The 19,519-nt window shown below is 48.5% G+C and overlaps 1 non-coding gene across 1 annotated transcript; it reads right to left on the bottom strand.

The window, feature by feature from the left end:
* Nucleotides 1-19,236: 19,236 nt before the first annotated feature.
* On the bottom strand, nt 19,237-19,356 carry LOC114900190. The gene has a single exon (XR_003794795.1). It is a non-coding gene; the product is annotated as a U5 spliceosomal RNA (small nuclear RNA).
* Nucleotides 19,357-19,519: the final 163 nt, after the last annotated feature.

The following is a 19,519-nucleotide window of genomic DNA, read 5'->3' as shown; positions in this document are numbered from 1 at the left end:
AGTGGTGGGGGGATTCAGAAAATGACTAAACAGAGGCCTAAAGGATGAACAGGAGTTAGTTGAGAGAGGGTGGGAGGCTATTGAGAGAACGTAGGGAGCCCTTCTGATGGCTGAGTTAGAGGAGGTGAGAGGGGCTGATGCTGTAGAGATGCGGATGCGGGGCCTGTGGCACATGCTAAGGAGCTGGGGCTCCACTGAAGGATGACTATTTTGTCTTTAGAAGGTACATAATTCTTTTGCTGAACAATTATGAGCAGAAACAGAACATGATCAAACTGGGCCCCCATTGTGTTTGGCCCCAGAACAAGTGCAGAGCTGGCACTCCAGAGCCAGATGACCCCAACCTTCTGGGGGCACAAAACAAGGCCTAGAGCTCTCTGGAGAAAAACATTTGGCTGGAATCCTGCAATCACCAGAGCTACAGAATGTCCTAGACTATTGGCCTCCCACCCACCACCCAGACTATTTTATTAACCAGCTTTACAATAGTTACACCTTCTCCATTTGATCCCAGTGCCACATCTTGACCTGCCTTGTACCTGTTACCAGTAGAATCTGCTACAGGCCCTGGTGTGCAGGAATACTGAGTTCCTTTGTTTTCTTATTGTGGTTTGAATGTATATCTCTCTACTTCTGGAACTATGTCAAGGTCCTCAAGTCCTTCACAGGACCAAGGGTTCTGGTTCTTGGGCATCTGTCTCCACGGGTTACCATGGAGACAGCTGGGTCTCTTACAGCAGGGGGCTCATAGGTCTGCAGGCTCAGGGATGCTTCTCTGCCATTCTCGGGACCTGGAATTTCTTTGTAGGCTGGAAGGGCAGCACATCCTGGCACTGCAGCCACTTCCCTCTGGGGCCTTGATACGTCCCTGGGGCGCTGCAGGGCCAGGTTGGGAGTGGTGGTTTGGAGCCCTCACCCCACCGGGCCAGGAGAACTCTGCAGAGGGGAGAAACCCCCTCTGCCTTTTGTTTCCCCTGGATACATGACTTCTTCCCTCAAACCCAGCCCTCCCTCGTGTACTTTCACAATAGTCCTGGAGGCCCTTAAAACCCAGAATCTGATTTTAACAACTGAAAAACTTGTTTCCCTTTCTCCTAATCTTTAAATCTGCCCAGAAATTGAGGGGAAATGTTTGCATTCCATCCTTTAGGGGCAGCCAAGAAGTGGATTAAGAATAAAACAATTCAGTTTCTATATTCAAATATCCTATCTTCACCTGCCAGCCTCCCACTTACCCTCAGCTCAGACGTCACCTCAGATAGAAATTATCCGTATTCATGAGTCACCCTTACTTCTCAATCCCTCTGCATTACTTTCCTCCGTATGGCCAGCCCACACCTGGCTCATATCAAGTGTGTGCTAAACTGAACCGAATTCAGGGCAAGATGGTGGATTAGCAGGTTCTGCCTGTTGACTGGTGGCTGCCCAGGGAAGATGGGCTTAGATGAGAGGCACCAGAAGAGGTACAAGACTGGGGGACACCTATAGTTCTCATAATAGGACAAAGGCAGAACAGGAAATGGAGGGCAGGGCCACGCCCCCTGGCTTCCCACCTCTATTTGCATCCTCCCTCCGAGAACGGGAGACGTTTCTAGCATCGACCAGCAGGTGGCAGCCTTGCTCCTCAGATGAGGGACTCCTTTCCCCAGGATAAGCTAGCACGGCTTCTTGCCGTGGGAGATGGTCCCCAGGAGGCCTTCTCAAGGCCAGTCTCAGAGAGTAATTTGAGGCGCAGACAAGGCCAAGATGCCAGGTGCTCTACACGCAGTTGGATCTGTAACTATTTGTGGATCCAATTTTTTCTAATTCCAAGACTTCTTAGATCTAGAGGTCTTGCATACTTGTTTAAAAAAAAAAAAAAAAGGATGCACAGGTCTCACCCAGAACCACTAAATCAGAATCTCCTGGATGGGTCCCTGGGAAGCCCCAGGTGATTTTGATGTAAGCAGGCCAAATTCTTATTTGCCTGATTTGATTCCATAGGCCAGCCTTTCAGACACAAAGTTGACTTTATCGATTAAGAAAGCCTAGCACAGCTCAGCCTACAGCCCACCGCTCTGCCAGAGGCACGAACTTCATCGGCGAAGGCTGAGCAGGTGTCTCCAGGAGATGGCTGCTGGGCGCCAGGCACAGCCTCGTGCTCCCACGGCACCCTCCTCTCTCCTTGTTCCTATACCAGCCTTGGCTCGGGCTGTAGCCAGAACACAGCCCACGCCCACCGCCCGCTGAGCTTTCACTCCACCGCAGGGCTTGCTGAGGAGTCTGCGGAAGCAAACGGTTTAGTAAGCCGCCCCATCACCTCTCAGGCAGGCACCCCATGAAACTGAGGCACATGGAGGGCGTCCTGGTGTTGATCGGGGGCCCAAGTTGGCAGGGCTACCCATGCATGGAAAATCCGGGCTGGGTGGATGACTGTGGGTCTTCACAGCAGGGGACTACGTTATCGCTGGTCTCTCTTCCTGCAGCCTCCCCCAGTCACTGCCCCCAGATGGCCCTGGGCACAAAGCTGCCAACGTGGGGAAAGCTTGGAGGAGGGGAGCCCAGGTGCTAAGCAGCCAATGTGAAGGAGCTGGCCTGGTGGGGGTCTGCCCTGATGGCTCCCCACATAGCCATCCACCACTTCTCGCCTCCATGCCGTGTCTACTCTCTCCCTCTGCCTCTTCCTGGACTGGCCCCTGCCATCCAAATCCTATGTGTTTCAGAAAGTCACTTTCAGATGCCACTTGTGAGGCCCCTGCACTGTCTTCCCTGCGGTCGGTGCAGCATCTTCCTCCTCCACCTCCTGTAGCACGTTCTCTGACGCCCCCTCATGGCGCCATGTGAGAGCATCCCTCCTGTACGTACATCTTCCCGACTGCATCGGAAACAGGGGGTGGTGGTACCGTGTGACGTCTGCCCCCAGCCCCTAGTGCAGGGTCTGGGAAGGACCTGACAAGAGGAGGTGCACAGGAAGTGATAAAGAAATCCAGAAAAGAGGTGTGGTTGTTAACTCTTGCAAATGCATAAGGATGCTGGAGAAGATGGTGGCAATCTGGAGTCGACAAGGAAGGTTTCATCGTGGAGGTGGGAATGGATCTGGGCCCTGAAGGAGGGGTTAAGTGATTAGGTGAAAAGGCCACCAGCATGTTATCAGATCTTTCTTCTTAAGTCAATGCTGAAATATTCAGGGTGGGAGGAAAGTGGCCCATGGTGGCCATGGACCAATCAACGATCAACAGGCGATCCCGTTGATGCTCTTGGTCAATCCCCAGTACAACTTTCTGGAATGTGTGGAACTACCCAGGATTGAGGAGTGCATGGAGAGCCACACCCTGGCTTCCTCCCTGGACCCAGCTCACACTCAGAAAGGAACATCAAACACAAAACCAGAGAGAGGGCTGGAGGCAGATATGCTGTCAGGGTGGGCATGGCACCCCCAAACCCAGTCCTTGGGCTTATGGTGTGGCCATGCTTGACACCAGCCCAGCAAAGCCACATCATAAAATCAAAGAGGGAACAGCCTGAGAGGTGGAATTCACGTCTTTGGGGAACACATCTTTGGGGACTTCTGTGCTCTCAAGAATCTCCTCCACCTTCTCCCCTGACCCGGAGGTATGCATTGTGAGACTTTGCGTGCTTCCCCTCTTCAGTGAAAAGTTTGGGGTCTTTGCTTAACGAGGGTCAGGGTGTTTGGAGGGGACAGCAGGCAGGATGGAGGAAGGGGGCCCCCAGGATGAGTAAAACCTTGTTCTCCAGCTTCTTCGCTCCTCCCAGAATGTATCACCCATGCTCACCATCCTCCCTTCTGAGTTTGTCTAAGACAAAGAAAGGTTCCACCAGGGAGTCCCCTCTTGGCCACCCCATGGGCCCCTGAGAGTGGGTGTGGATGCTGTGGTCCAGGTGGGGAGCTGCAGGCCCATGACATGGTCAGCACCCCACCCTCCCCCTCCACGGCTCGCCCAGCCTCACCTCTGTTGTCTGGGAAAACAGCACCCAAGGACAGAGCGTGCCTTGCGTTCCCCTAGGAGAATGCGCTCTTTCTCTACTATCTGATGGAGCTCTGGCCAAAAAGTGTACATCTCCCTGCCTTCCTTTCTTCCTCCTTGAGGGCCTCACTGTGTCCTTTATCAGGCCACATTGCTGAGCTCAGAAAAACAGACAAGTTATGTTCATGCGGGAGCAGCCTTCTCTCTTGTGGCATCCTGTAGATCTGGCCATCTGTGGCCGCCCCAGCTTTGAGCCCTAGGCTGGCCCTAGGCCACACCCCTCCTCCCCTGCTTCAGGCTGGCCTGCCGCCTCCCATGAGTCACTCAGGTAAAAAGGAGGGCAACCACAAGAGGAAAACAATCACTTTTGTTGCCCTAGGGGGAGGTCCCCGTCCGGGGTAGAGTAAAGCTGGAGCACTACTTGCAGGTCCACAGAAGTCAGGCCTGTCCCTGGGGCAGCAGGAAGAGGCTGCACGGAGATGCTGGGACAGGGAAGCCGAAGCATCCCGGAACCCAGCCCGCGGCATCCTGACTTGCCATTTCTGATGTCAGCATCTTCCTATGCCCTTTCATGGGGTCAGAACCAGGGAAGGCAGAGGTAATGAGATCAAAATGATGCTGGGTGAATTTTATGGAAGATGAGTGTTGAGCCCATTTCGCTGACCAGCGCTTATCGGTAAACAAGCTGCGGCTCTTCCCTCCTGGCTCATCCCAAACACACTCTCCCTTCTCTGCATCCATAGCTCTGATTTGGTTCTTCATTTTAAGACATGTGATTTGTCTATGGGTCTGTCCTCCCCACTGGGAAGCCCTGGGTTCCCTATCTCTGACAGCGAGTGCAATGCTTGCCCCTCGTGGGCACACAGTGGACATCTTTTGAGGTAATGAATGAACACTTAGGTTCCATATAGCCCCAGAGGCTCTGAGGACAGAGCAGCTGCTGAACTTGGGGTGCTGATTTGGGTGCTCCTCTGAAAGTGAGGGGAGGGATGCTGCGGCAGGACTTTGCGTCCTCTGAGTCGCTAACCTTGTAAGAACAGGGCCATCCTCAGGTGGGTAAACCAGCCTGGTTCTGTCCGCACATCTGTGCTGCCTCCTTTCCTTGACCATTCCTCCTGGGCAGCACGTCTGGGTCTCATTTAGTTTTGAACTCTAGCACAGAGCCTGGTCATCCCAGGCGCCTAGCAAATGCCCATTAGATGAAGCGTGTTCTCGTCTGCATCTGTGCCTGGGCGCCGTAGACACCCATCGTGGCTGTAAGGTGGCTGTTTGGGAAGCGTATTGACCCACCCCTTCCCTGCACATCCTGGGACAGGAGCCCCAGTGATGGGTCCTCTTCCCCTTCCCTCCCCCAACATCTGCCCCAGAGCCTGCTGTGGCTCCCTGGGCCCCTGCAGGCCTGGCAAACCCCTAGCATAAAGACACAGTATTTATAGGATGCTCTGATGGGTAGAGGAAAGAGAACACATTCTATTTGATAGAAGCTTGAGAAATTCTCAGGAGAAGAATGAGCTGGCTCCTCATATTTGACCCAAACTGCCCAGAATGTTGTATCTTCCCCTCCTCTCCCTCACTTTCCTTCACAAGCTGCAGAGGACGGAGTATCAAGCCCATCACGCTAACCAAGACCTTTTGGTCACCGAAGGACCTGGTGCACGTGCCAGAAAAATACATCTCCTCCCCTCCTGCCGGGAGCCCAGGTCCCCTCAGAGAAGCCTGCTGGCTCTGCAGGTGCTGGATTCCGAAATTGCATCTTACACTTGGTATCCTGAGACCCGCCGAGGAAGCAGGGACCACCTCTGACTCAGGAGTGGACTCGTGTAAGCAAAAGGGAATCTCCCAGGCCAGCCATAGCAGACACTCATGGTTTCCTGCTCTAACTAGTCCTGAGTATTTGCTTAAATGAGCTCTGGGTGACATGCCTGAAACCTCAGACAACGGTCACACACACTCACACCTGCTCTAAGCCCTGTGCTCTCGGCTACACACACAGCACCCGTGGTGCAGACACACCTAATGAATGGACCTTCTAGGCTCGGGGAGTAGAACATGGGCCTGCTGAGCATGAATCGTATCAAGAGAGTGGGGACCCTGAGAACTGTAACAGCCCACGAGAAAGATGGTGGCCTGAGTAGGGACAAAATCACCCATAGGGTCAGATCCCGAATGATGTGGGAACATGGAATGCATGAAAACCCCAAGTGGAGACCGAAAGCTCAGCTGGATCCCCATCTTGTCTGTCTAGGCAAGAAGCCCATTGTCCAGTCTATTATCCCAGTAGAAAGCAGCAGAAGTAACAATAATTACCAAAACCAAAGCCAAACCAAACCAGGGACTTCCCTGGCGGTCCAGTGGTTAAGACTTTGTGCTACCATTGCAGGGGGCATGGGTTCGATCCCTGGTTGGGGAACAAAGGTCCTGCACGCAGTGTGGTGCAACCAGAAAAAAAAAAAAAAAAAAAAGCTTGGGACTTCCCTGGTGGCACAGTGGTTAAGAATCTGTCTGCCAGTGCAGGGGACATGGGTTCGAGCCCTGGTCCGGGAAGGCCCCACATGCCACGGAGCAACTAAGCCCATGCACCACAACTACTGAGCCTGTGTTCTAGAGCCTGCAAGCCACAACTACTGAAGCCCCCACGCCTAGAGCCCGTGCTCCGCAACAAGAGAAGCCACCACAATGAGAAGCCCGTGCACCGCAACGAAGAGTAGCCCCCTCTCGCAGCACCTAGAGAAAGCCTGCACCCAGCAACGAAGACCCAACACAGCCATAAATAAATAAATAAATAATTTATTTGAAAAAACAAGCTTCATTCCTGATAGACGGCCCAAGAGACAAAAGAAAGGAAACATCAGAAGGCATGTTGAATGCTGAACAAGACTTTCTATCATTTGAACATAAGCAAAACCAAACCAAACCTTGTCAGTTTCCATGTTGGTTTGATGGGGGAGTGCTCAGAGTTAGTGGGGGGGAGAGCAGCTTTCCGGGCAGCCAAGTAGGCAAGAGCCTGCTCTGCCCGGGGCAATGTATCCCCCTGGTCATCTGCTATGCCCCTGTGCTCCAGTCTGCTCAGGGATAATAAGATTTTTGTTCTCGAAAGTTGGAACATGTAGTAGCCCAAATGCGATGACTTCTGTGGACATCAGCCCTCCAAGTGACATTAGTGCAGTAGAGCGTTTTCTGCTCAAAGCCCCCTGCCTGTCCCACAGTATCCCATCTCCCTGGAATTCAATCCTGGATTCACACTCAGCTAACTCATTTAAGTGCCACTAAATGCTGGTAGGCCTCATAACAACCCTACAAGGGGCATATTTTCCTTCCATAAATCCAGAAATTGAAACTGATTGCTTCCACCACTTGCCTAAGATCACAAAGCTAAGTGGTCTTCCGATTCCTAACGCAGTGTTTTGCTACCACACAAAAGCTGCCTCCTTCTTGTTTGAATCTGGAATGGTGCCATTTGCCCTCTCTAAGTCCCTCAGCAGGGAGACAAGGCAGGAAGAGGCGGGGCAAGGTATAGTCAGAGACTTGGCATGGACCCTTTCCTCCATGTGCCCTCCTCCTCCCATGGAAACTGACTGCCGTGTTCCCTGGAGGTCTCCCACGGTGGTCAAGAACGTGAACTCAGGAGCCAGACTGCCTGGGTTTAAATCCCATGCACTGCCACGACTACCCATGTGACATCAGAAAAGATATGTCTCCCCTCTGGACCTCAGTTCCCTCATCTACAAAGTGGGATTATAGTAGCACCACCTCATAGCGTTTGTTTTAAGATGAACTGAGTTGATTTGTGTAAAGTATGTAGAACACTGGTTAGCACTTAGTAAATGGTCCGTGTCTATTATTGTTGTTAATAACAGTTACTTTCGATACTTCATATTACGTCCGAACAGGGCAAATTGGTTGCCTTACTCCCCTTTTATGTAGAAAACAAAATACAAACAACTGAAGCTAAACAGCCAATAGGTGCTCTAAACTCAGGGTCCCAGGCTGCACCTCTTGCTGAGCTAAGCTCTCTGAAGCTCCCCCTGGGAGCTTTCTTACGCCCAAGAGGTTGGGGCTGCCAGCAGCTTCTTGCTGCCTTGCACGTAGGATGGACAAGTGCCTGCTTCTTGGCCTTGGCCTGGCCCTGAGGGCCCAGTGCAAAGTTCCTTACACGGCCTGGAGCTTATTCCAGGCTTCCTAACAGGAAGAACCAAAACACTGGCTCCTCTCTGAATCCTCACGTTCTTCTTATTCTCCTCTTTCTTTTAATAGGATCCAGGTGGCCCCTTACTCAAACCAACTGCTTAGAGAGCTGCCTCCACCTTTCATTTCTTTTGACAGTTTTCTTTCCCAGAAGGTAGGATGGGGAACATGACGAGGGAATGTGACGTGGACCTCACTGAGATGGAGAAGAATTGCTTGTAGAATGGCAGCAATGGGGTTATGGGGGGAATGTACCCATTTCCCTGTGAAGCTTGTGGTGGCTGAGGAGAGAAACCCATGCTACAGGCTCAATGCATTTTTCCAGACTGTAGGGAGAAGATTTCAATAGACTCACGGAGAAACACAAATATGATTTGTTTTAGTTAAGATGATCCTAGCTATTGTAATATACAAATTCTCAAATCTCAGTGGCTTAACATGATACAAGTTTATTTTGTACTCCCACAAAATCTGATGGGGAAAGGGCTCACTCAGGCACCCAGGCTGGCAGAGACACTGCCCATTTAACATGTGGCTCCTGAAGTGAGCTGGATTGGGGACATCCAGCTGCAGATGGGGAAGAGGGCCGTGGAGAGCCAGGGAGGAGGTCTTTTTGGATCAGCCCTGCAAACGGTATTTATCATGTCTGCCTTCATGACATTGGCCGGAACTCAACCACTGAGTTCCCTGTCTGAAGCGGGGCTGAGAAATGTAGTCCATGCTGGAGAGCCCCTCCCAGCACCAACTCCACACTGTGGACAGAGAACATGACTCTGGTGGAATCAGAAGGGGAATTCTAGAATGAGAGTCTACCATTGAAATCTCAGCTACTCCTGAGATGGAAGGAGAGACGGAGGGATCTAAAAGGGCCATCTTAATAAACATGGGGCAGTAAATAAAAAGGCAGAAGTGGCTACCCAGGAAGCTCTCAGATGAGCTCAGTGTTAAGAAAGAACATGTATAAAAGAAAAGCGGCTGTTGACCAATAACAACATAAACTATAAAAGACTGGTATGGCACTGTAAGAGTCATGTCAGGAATGCAAGCTATCTGAAAAATGTTAACACAGATTTTTAAAGCTTTTTAAAGCATTGTTTGAGCAGACAAACACAGGAGACTTAGCTCTGTCCCTAGTGGTGGGTGATCGGGTGTTACTGAGGGTCAGAAAAACATTCCTACCCATCTATTTTGCTTCCAACTTCTTTGTCAAAGGGAATGATTTCAAGACCAAAAGGAGCAGAAGACACCGACATCCTCAAAGAATGAAGAGTGTGCAAGAGTGAAACTTACTCCTCAAGTTAACTGACGTATCCTGGCCTGAGTATATTACATTCCAAAATTCTGAAAAAATTTCAAGAAGGGGGCTTCCCTGGTGGCGCAGTGGTTGAGAGTCCGCCTGCCGATGCAGGGGACACGGGTTCATGCCCCTGTCCGGGAAGATCCCACATGCCGCGGAGTGGCTGGGCCCGTGAGCCATGGCCGCTGAGCCTGCGCGTCCGGAGCCTGTGCTCCGCAACGGGAGAGGCCACAACAGTGAGAGGCCCGCGTACTGCAAAAAAAAAAAAAAAAAAATTTCAAGAAGGGATTGCTGTAGCTTCAGAAGAATAGTTAAGAACACACACCCTGGAACTAGACTGCCTGGGTTGGAATCTTGGCTCTGTCACTTGCTAGCTGTATGACCTTGGGGAAGTTACCTAATCAAGCTGTCTTAGTTTTTCCACCTGTTAAATGGGTAAAACAATAATACCTACTTCATGGGATTGCTGAAGGATGAAAGGATAAGATTCTATTTATTCTTAGCGCTCAGCCTGGCACCTATTCAGTGCTCAAAAACTGTTAGCTGATGCTGCTATAACTACAGTATATGGCTGATCTGATATGAAACATCGGCTAGGAAACATGGCAATCAGAGAAAAGCTTAGAAGACAGAGATAAACAAATACATTCTAATTTTGAAAAGAAAAGAAATGAATTTTCTCAATGCTATCAGTGCCAGGCAAAATTTCTGGCTGTACCGTTATTCAATAATTATTATTACACACCTACTATGTGTTGGGCCCTGGAAATATAGCAGTGAACAAAATAAACAGAAGTCCATGCCCTCTTCAGTGTAGTAGGTCTAGTAGGAGAGACATATAATTTTAAAAAATAAGTAAATATACAACATGTTTGTTGCTGATATGTGGTGTGGAGAGAAACAAAGCCGGGCAAGAAGATGCAGGGTGTTAGAGGGAGAGGGTTTCAATATTAAAGAGGAGAGTCAGGCAAGGTCTTGGACACAAGAAGACCTTTTAGTAAAACCTGAAGATGTGTCACCCTCTGGAGATGGAACGGCAAGTGCAAAGAGCCCAGGAAGGTGTCCTGTGTGGCTACAGTGGAGGGACTTGTGGGGAGAATGGCAGAGGATGGGGTCAGAGAGACAGCAGGAGGCCAGACCGGGCAGGGCTTTGCAGGCCCTTGTGAGGACCATGGATGGTCCTTAGAGAGATGACAGTCATTGACCTGGGGAGTGATATGCTCTGATTTACATTTTAAAAGTTCACTCTATGGTGTAACAGACTGAACGGAGGCTTTGGTGGAAGCAGGGAGGCCTGTTACGACGTTCTTGTAATAAACTGTGCAGTGATGATGGCTTGAATCAGGCTGGTAGCTAAAGGAGGTGCTGAGATGTGGTCTAAGAAGTAGTCAAATTCTAGACAGAAACAACTGGATTTTGTTAATAGATTGAATGAGGATGAGAGAAAAAGAGAGGTTAATGTCAAGGGTCTGGGCCTGATCAGCTGGAATGATGGAGGGATGATGAAATGGGATGACTATAGGAGGACCTGGCTCAGGGGGTGGGAGGAGATGAAGAGCTTCTTCTTGGATAGGTTACAGTTGAGATCCTTACTTGGCATCCCAGAAGAGACATGTGGCAGCTAGTCGGATTCCTGAGTCTGGAGCTGAGGGAGGAGGCCAAGGTTGGAGAAGTATATCCATGAGAATGGATGTACCTCTCTCTGGTGGCGCAGTGGTTAAGCATCCGCCTGCCAATGCAGGGGAGATGGGTTCAAGCCCTGGTCCGGGAAGATCCCACATGCCTCAGAGCAACTAAGCCTGTGCGCCACAACTACTGAGCCTGCGCTCTAGAGCCCGCGAACCACAACTACTGAGAACGCATGCCACAGCTACTGAAGCCCACGCCTAGAGCCCGTGCTCTGCAGCAAGAGAAGCCACCGCAGTGGGAAGCCCGCGCACCACAACAAAGAGTAGCCCCCGCTCACTGCAACTAGAGAAAGGCTGCACGCATAGCAACGAAGACCCAACACAGCCAAAAATAAATAAATAAAATAAATAAATTTATTAAAAACAAAAAGAGACTAAAACCTAGAAAAGAGAGGAAGTCCTAAGGACTGAGCTGGAGCACATCTCAATGTTGAATGTTGAGAAGAGGAGGAAGCAGCACAGGGAGACCCAAAAGGAGCAGCCAGTGAGGTTGGAGCACAACAAGGAGAGGGTAGTATCTTGAAGGCTAGTGAAGACAAGGTTTTCAGGAGGGAGGGATTGACTGTGTCAACAACTGCCAAGTGGTCAAGTAAGATGAAGACTGAAAAATGACCATTGGAACAGCTGGCTAAAAGGATTGTCAGTGGACCCTTGGAAAGAAAGTGGTGATAACTAGAATTCAAGATCCGTCCACCAAGAACAGGTTTTGCCAGATGACGCACATTCTTTTATTTAGAAAGTATCTCTGGACAGTGCAATAGTTTGGCCAGATTTCAACATGGTGGTTGAAAAAAAGACTCTTCTGGTATTTTTTAACATGATGGCAATACGTGGGCTTGTGAAACAGTTTTATTACTTGAATTTATAAATGGCATGTTCTACCCTCTCTCTCCTTGGCCTGTTCAAAAATTCTGTCACAGACTCGAATGAAAATATCATTGAAATGATAGTCCAGTGTGCAGACGTTGCAAAGCTAGGAAAGATAGAAATATATTGACAGAACACGTAGGATCCCAAATAATTCTGTTGGACTAGATGAATGGGCAGAGTTAACAAAGTAACGTATAATAAGAATGAATGGGAATTCCTGCATTTTGGTAGCAAGGACTGAATACCTCAATATCAGATAAGGAACCAGTGTTAGGCCATAGTAAATGAGAAAGCAACCCCAGAATTTAATGTTGATAATAAGCTCCACATGAAGTAACATAGCGATATGTTACCAAAACCTATTGTCATCCTAGAAGGGTGGTATCTACGGTAATTAGTTATCTTATGGCATCTCTGCTGGTCAATCCTCACCTACAGTATTTTGTTCCATTCTGGCATCATGCTTAAAGAGGGAAATTGACATAGCAGGGTGCATAGAGACGAGAAAAGCGGGACCCATGAAAACCACGACAGCTTCCATGCCGGTTCTCCACACTACTCTCAGGGTGGTTTCCCTTGAACACACATAGGCTCACATCACTCATTTATTTAACATCTTCAGAGCTCTTTCTCCCGTTACCTACAGAATAAAACCCAAGACTTTCCACATTCTAACCCTATCTCTGCAGCTCCATTCCCTCTATTCTTTCAGTGGGCTTGATGCCCTGGCCGCCTGTCCCCCTAAGCTTACCAAGCTGGTTCTCACTTCCTGCTTTCTCTCATTTCATGCCCTCCTGCAGGCTCCCAAAGCACCTATTTTTTCCCCTGCGTTCTTGCCTTAACTCACTATGTCATTGTTGCCTTTTTTTCCTACCGATATCCCAAACTAGACTGTAAGCTACTTCAGGGCAATGCTGCTTTTTTCACTCTTATTTTCTTACTTAGAGCAGATCTTGCCACAAAGCAGGTATTCAGTAAATATGAGGTAAATGAATGAAAGGGGAAATAAATGAATCGGTGCTGGTTCTTCTGACTAGAATGCCCTCCTTTTCCATTTGTCCATCTGGGAAATCTCATTCATTGTCTAAAGCGGCCAGCTCAGGCAACAGGCGTCCTGAGAATCCTTCCCGCCGCTGCAGGTGTTCACTTCCTGTAGCACTTGCCACGTGGCACCACAGAGCACTCAGGGCCTTGTACTTATGTGCCTACCTGGTCACTCTATCTTGTTCCTCTTCATATGCTCAGGATGAGGAATGACTCTAGCAACAGAGACTGTAGAGCACAGAGAAAGGAGAAATAGGATTTTTTTAATTAGGAGATTTAAAAAAAGAGATGGCCGTTTGGCCTTGGTGTTGCAGTGGTAACACATCTATGAGGGGTAAAGTGGATAGCTCTCCAGTCTCTTCCAACTCTGGGTCTTTGTGACTCTTGAGCTCTGGAATTCAACAGAGTTGTCCTATCACTGAATTGATAGAGTCTTGCTTCAGGCTAAGTGGCCCCAGGAAAGGGCTTGGAAGAAGCATGGCCCCCTTTGCAGCAGGCAGATTGTGGTATGAGAATAAGTGAGACGGTCACCGTCTGGGGCAGCAGAGAGGTCAAGGGAGAAGTTTCTAATCTCTCCCTGGCCTTACGGGAAGAAAGCTTCCCTGGTCCCACAGGGGTTGCTGGTGATGGAGCAGCTCGTTACAGCCTGCCCCAGCAGGCTCACTCCAAAGCCAGTCTGATTCAGGGAGCTCTGGCCACCGCAGACCTTTGTCTCCCTGCATTTGGGGTGTGGAGACACAGCCTTGTGCCAATGCCCCAGTTCATTCGGGCTCAGGGCAGGTCTGAATTCTCACAGAGATCTAGCGGGAGGTCATCAGTGTGGGAAGAGAAAGGTCATGGCAAGACTGAATGTCCCTGTGACCCTCAGCTGCAGGGCCACTTTGGCCCTGGGATAAGGGTGGAGGGAGGGGTGGGAGGTCAGGGGGGATATATCCACAGAACCTCTCTGCCAGCATTCTTTAGTCACGAGATGAGATTTCCAGGAAATCTGTGGGTCAGCATAGCAAGAGCCTGGCCTCAGCTTTCAGGCCATTAATAAAGGTTCAGAGGACATGGTACCTTGTCCTCAAAGGCTCAGCTTCCTGGAAAGGGCATGCAGAAGACTGTTCCCTCTGTATTGAGCCTGCTTGGGTCTGCCAGGTGTCTACAGGTCTGCACTCTGAGTGTGGGATAAGAACCATGCTGGCCGACAGGGAGCATTTCTAGGTTTGTTTCCTAAGAATAGAAGTGATAAGATAACAGCACTCAGGTTTTCTGTTCCATTCATCTTATCAAAGGGACAAAGTTTGTAAGTGCGGCGCTCACCTTTACAACCACCTGAGATGACATTTGATGGTTTCAGTGTCCCTCTGAAATGTTCCCCTTGCTTGACTCTCCCTACTTGTTCTCCTACCACCCTGTCCCTAAACACCACACCACCTCCCCTCAATCTCATCACCAGAATCTCAGAAAACAATTCAACTCACAATAAACTAGTAAAACTCTTAAGCTGAGTTCCCTTCTTTGTCTTTGCAGTGAATTGGGGGCCCCTAGTGGCCCCTAAAACTTGCATCAGTAACTTGCTTCTGCCCTGTCACACTCAGCAGCAGGTCCCGGCTCGCTCGGACAAGGACTGGCCTGACTCCACCGTGGACCCTGGGCTGGAACTGGCCTGTGTGATGGTGGAGAACGGTGCCCTCCGCTCTCAATTCTGGGAGGCTGCTATTCTAGGGAGAAATACAGATCTGGTAGACTATTTTTGAAGAGCAGTTAAAAACGATTTGTAACTGTAAGCACCTACCCAGAGAGTTGATTGGATCTTTACAAAAACAACATCTGGGACTTCCCCGGTGGCCCAGTGGTTAAGAATCTGCCTTCCAATGCAGGGGACACAGGTTCAATCCCTGGTCAGGGAACTAAGATCCCACATGCCGCGGGGCAACTAAGCCCGTGTGCTGCAACTACTGAGCCCACATGCTACATCAAAAGATCCCGCATGCCACAAAGAAGATCCTGCGTGCCGCAACTAAGACCCAACACAGCCAAATAAATTAATTAATTAATTTAAAAATAAATAAATAAATAAAACATCATTTAAAAAAATCTGTTGATTGTTATCTCAGTGCCTGTCACACAGAATCCATTCAATCAGCATTTGGCAGATGTCCTTTGAATTTGTTCTATCGACAATAATTTAATGGACAACAAACATTAGTTCTGGATACTGAGGGAGAAATAAAGAACAATGTCAAGTTCCAGTCCTCCACTGTCCTACAATCCTGTGGTGGAAGAAAGACATGTATTTGAAGAGTAAAATCCCACTGCAAGGCAATCTATGACTAGGGCACATCTGTGCGTTGCGGTCCTGCAGGCTATAAGAGCTGAGGGATGTTTTGCTTGGCTCAGCTCACCAAGTTGGCTGGGTCCTACCCAGTGTGCCCCAGGGCCACATACAGCAACTATGCAGGGCCATGACTTCAACCTGTGGAAGGAGATGACCACATCCTCCTCTCTCTAGATGTTAAGGTCCAATTCTTCCAGCTCTAATTTGGCTGGAAACACTGTATAAACATCAGAGATGATGTCATAGGGGAGGATTACAGAGGATATGTTGGTGTTACATTATTTAATTTTGTCAGTGAGCATGATAAAGGTAATGGATTGGAATTGCTATAATGTTTTTGATGCTTTGCCACGAGGAAATTGTTAAGGAAGGAAGCTTACCAAGGGTCATGAAGAGGAATCCAAAGCAGAATCAACACTAGGAAGTTCTCCCCTTTCAGATCCTTCTGCTGCCTCTGTACCAGTTCATTCTGGAAATCATAGCATGACCAGACCAGTGGGCAAACCTCATCCCTGAGTGAATCTCTTACCCACTCCAAACAGATGGGACATCATACCTTCAGCTTTCCACTCATGAGCAGACTGCCCTTCTTAGCTGACCTCTGCGTGGTCAGTCTACCACCTGTCAATTGTGTTTTCTCTTCCCTCTAGTTCTGGGCTCCCTGGAAGAAGATACTCATACAAGTATCTGTGGTGTTACTCGGATAGTTTCTGCTGTTTGCAAGATGCCACTGTTCTGGCCTTTAGTTAATTTCTCTGGTTCTTGACACAATTTATACATTTATGTAGATGACCAATCTCCCCAACCATATTCCTGGGTTCCCCTTTGCCCTGGCCCATCTTGGCCATGTTCAGGTGGGGTCTTTGTGTTTGCAAGTCATCTATGACACCTCCTACGCCACCCTCTTCTTCACGCCTCGCCCTCCTGCCAGACTTCTGCAGACCTGAAATGGAGGAATTGGTGGTTATTCTGGCCTGCAAATTCTCCAGCTATTTTTCCTCTCTTTTTAAAGGCTGGTCACCCTGCGATGCCCACGTGTTTATAGGTGTCTAGCCCACTTGGAACCTGGTTTTGAGCCACATCACTCTCCTGTCCTTATACTCCATGGGGTGAGGGATACAGTCTCTCTGGTTATGCTCTCCCGTACCCAGCACAGCACAGGGATACTCTAGGTCCTCAATAACTATTTGCTGAGTTAATTAATCAATAACCTAGTCTTCAGGGATTCTCACTTCTACCAGCAGAATGCCTCTTGCCTAATTCCACAGGTCCAAGAAAGTGAAGTCCAGATGTCCTCTCCTGACCCTCTCCCCCTGTCCACCACCTCCTTCCCAGTCCATAAGAAATTTCAGTCTGATCCCCCTTGCAGAACAAATCTATGCTAAAGGCAGAATTTTCTTTGAGGTCACAAGGAAGAATTTCAACATCAGCTGAAAATAAGCCTCCCAGGTCCTTTGTGATTTCAGTATTTGGCCCTTTGAACTTGTTGCTCACCTTCAGGCCTGGAAATCTCACTCTTTCATCTCTTTCCAAGACTGGTATTTTTCAGGTGAATTGGTTGGGGGTAGAGGGCAGATATGGGAGGGTGGGATGTGGCTTGAAGGAAGGTAAGGGATCTTTTATTTATAAATGGTCTTTGGCACCACTTTGATTTTCAGATGTCTTTGATTTCTCATCTGATAGATTTTCAGTGTTGTTCCCAAGTGTCAGTAGCCTTTTCCCCAGTTGCAAACATGTCAGATGGCTGTGCCTATCCCTGAGGCATGAGAGCGGGTGGAGGCAGACAAACAGTCCAGCGGGTGCAGGCCGAGGGAGGGCTGCCAGAGCGGGAGCAGGTGAACAGAGGAGCAGCGAGCCGTTCTCTGGAGCCCACAGCCCGCTGCGCCCACCCCCCAGCCCTGTCCCCTCAACGCATCGCAATCTCCTTGCAGACAAGGCTTCCACTACAGGCCTCTTGCTTCTCTGACGCACAAAGAATGTCTGGCTTGATAACCATTTATTCAGTGATTATAGGATTAACTGCAACCTGCAGCAGAGGTAAGCCTTTACACAAAGGTTTTGCTTTGGTTTTTTGGAAGGGAAAAGAAAATATAGAACAAACAAACATATTATCCATTAATGGGCACTTTCAACTTAGGACTCCAGCAATTTAGTTATCAGCGAGGATGTCCTCGTGCAAGGAGGTAATCAAGTTCAGGCTGTAGTGCCCACATCCCTCCTTTTCCTCACAGGCTCAACCTTTGATTGCAGTTGCCATGGCAAGAAAATTGTTGCAAGAGAACAAGAGAATGATGGTGCCTGTACTTGGGACGTGAGATGTTTATGAACATTCACACTTTCCTCTTTTCTCTGCTAGAAAATAAGAAGGAATGGGGGACAGGAAGCAATCTCATGTTCTCTATTATGTGCCAGGCATGAGGCTAGTTGCTTAACATATATATTGTATGAAATATGTATGTACGTGTGTGTATAAAGCCCTTTTCATTGTGAACTACAACTCACCTATCAAAGAGCGCACAAAACAAAGATGTTCAGCTAATTGCATGTGCAAAACTATTTGTAGAAATGTGTTCTTCCTTGAAAGAGGATTTACATTTGCTTCTGCCGGGCAGTTGGGATGGTTCTAATCCGAAACACCTGGGAGGGTTTGTCTAATTTTAATTCTTCCTTCTTCAGCATCTCAGCTCAAAGTAAGAGGATTCACCATTGACCCTTTTCACCCCTGGACTGCAATCCATTCCCTTAGTTCAGCCTCTTAGCTTCTCTCCAACCCCTCAGGATTTACCAAATACTCTCAAGCAGTCCTATCTACCAGTTTACTGCTCTGGGCCTCTATACTGGCCTGGTAATTCTTCACGCTCTTGTTAGCACTCACTTTTTTTTTTTTTTTTTTAAGCTTTTCTGGTTATCATCAACAGGAAAATTGGTCTGAAATATCTAGTTTGCCATTTTCAAACTTGGGTAGGCTAACGAACTCACTAAGGTCATACATCTTGAATAGCTTCGATAAGGCTGGCTACAAAACTTGTTTCTTTTGTTTTACACTAAGCTCTCCTTTACTCTAACTGAAAAAGAAAGAAAAACACCAGAGCATTTCAAATTGAACCAGAGTTTTACATTGCCAGCTACAGAAGTCAAAATAATCTCTTAATATTTAACTATGAATCTCTTAAGTATGTTCTCTAAATCTTGTCCATCTTTGTATTCTCAGCCCCTAGCAGAGTAATTTCAGATAGTATTTGTTGAGTAAAAGAAGGAATAGGTAAAAGGGTGAAATACACAATTGTTAATGAAGGTACTTTCTACATGGGCCACAGACTCCTCAATCTAATGAACCCCCATCCAGTATATCACAGAATAGCCTCTCTGTCCAAGTTTCCTTTTCAAGATAAAGTTTTAAAATGGTGTGAGTGGAAAAGATCTGTAAGTTCAGGGTCTCCAATCTCAGCTGCTCAAAATATCGTGAGGGATCTTCAAGTTCAAGGCTGGTCTAGCTTCTTTCCAGGGAGCTCTAGGGCTGTAAAGGACTATCAGATGGTGGACTACCAGATGGATCCACCCACTGTCACCCCAGCTTCAATATGCCCTAAACAAAGCTCAGCATCTCTTCTCCCCCCCAAACTTTAAAAAAAATATATTTATTTATTCGGTTAAACCGGGTCTTGGTTGCAATATGCGGGCTCCTTAGTTATGACAGGAGAGTTCCTTATTTGTGACATGTGAACTCCCAGTTGTTGGATACACGTGGGATCATACTCCTACCAAGGAATCAAACCCGGAACTCCTGCATCGGGAGCACCGAGTCTCATAAACTGGGCTAGCAGGAAAGTTCGTCGTTAGATCTATTTTTATCACAGAAATATCAGCCTTGTTTATTCCCACAAGCCTTCAAAGAATTGAGGCAACTGTCATGCTTTTTCCTCCCCATGTGAATCTTTAGTAAAAGATAAAAGATTCATTCGATTATGAGGAGAAACACTAGTATAGATTCCTCTCCCCCCCCCACTTTTTTTTTTTTTTTTGCTGTACGCGGGCCTCTCACTGTTGTGGCCTCTCCTGTTGCGGAGCACAGGCTCCGGACGTGCAGGCTCAGCGGCCATGGCTCACGGGCCCAGCCGCTCCGCGGCACGTGGGATCTTCCGAGACC

This window comes from Monodon monoceros, unplaced genomic scaffold (assembly GCF_005190385.1).
Source record: "Monodon monoceros isolate NGI ecotype Baffin Bay Population unplaced genomic scaffold, NGI_Narwhal_1 Super_Scaffold_18, whole genome shotgun sequence".
Taxonomy (NCBI): domain Eukaryota; kingdom Metazoa; phylum Chordata; class Mammalia; order Artiodactyla; family Monodontidae; genus Monodon; species Monodon monoceros.
Note: the sequence above shows the minus strand (reverse complement) of the source record. Positions and strands in the feature narration are given on the sequence as shown.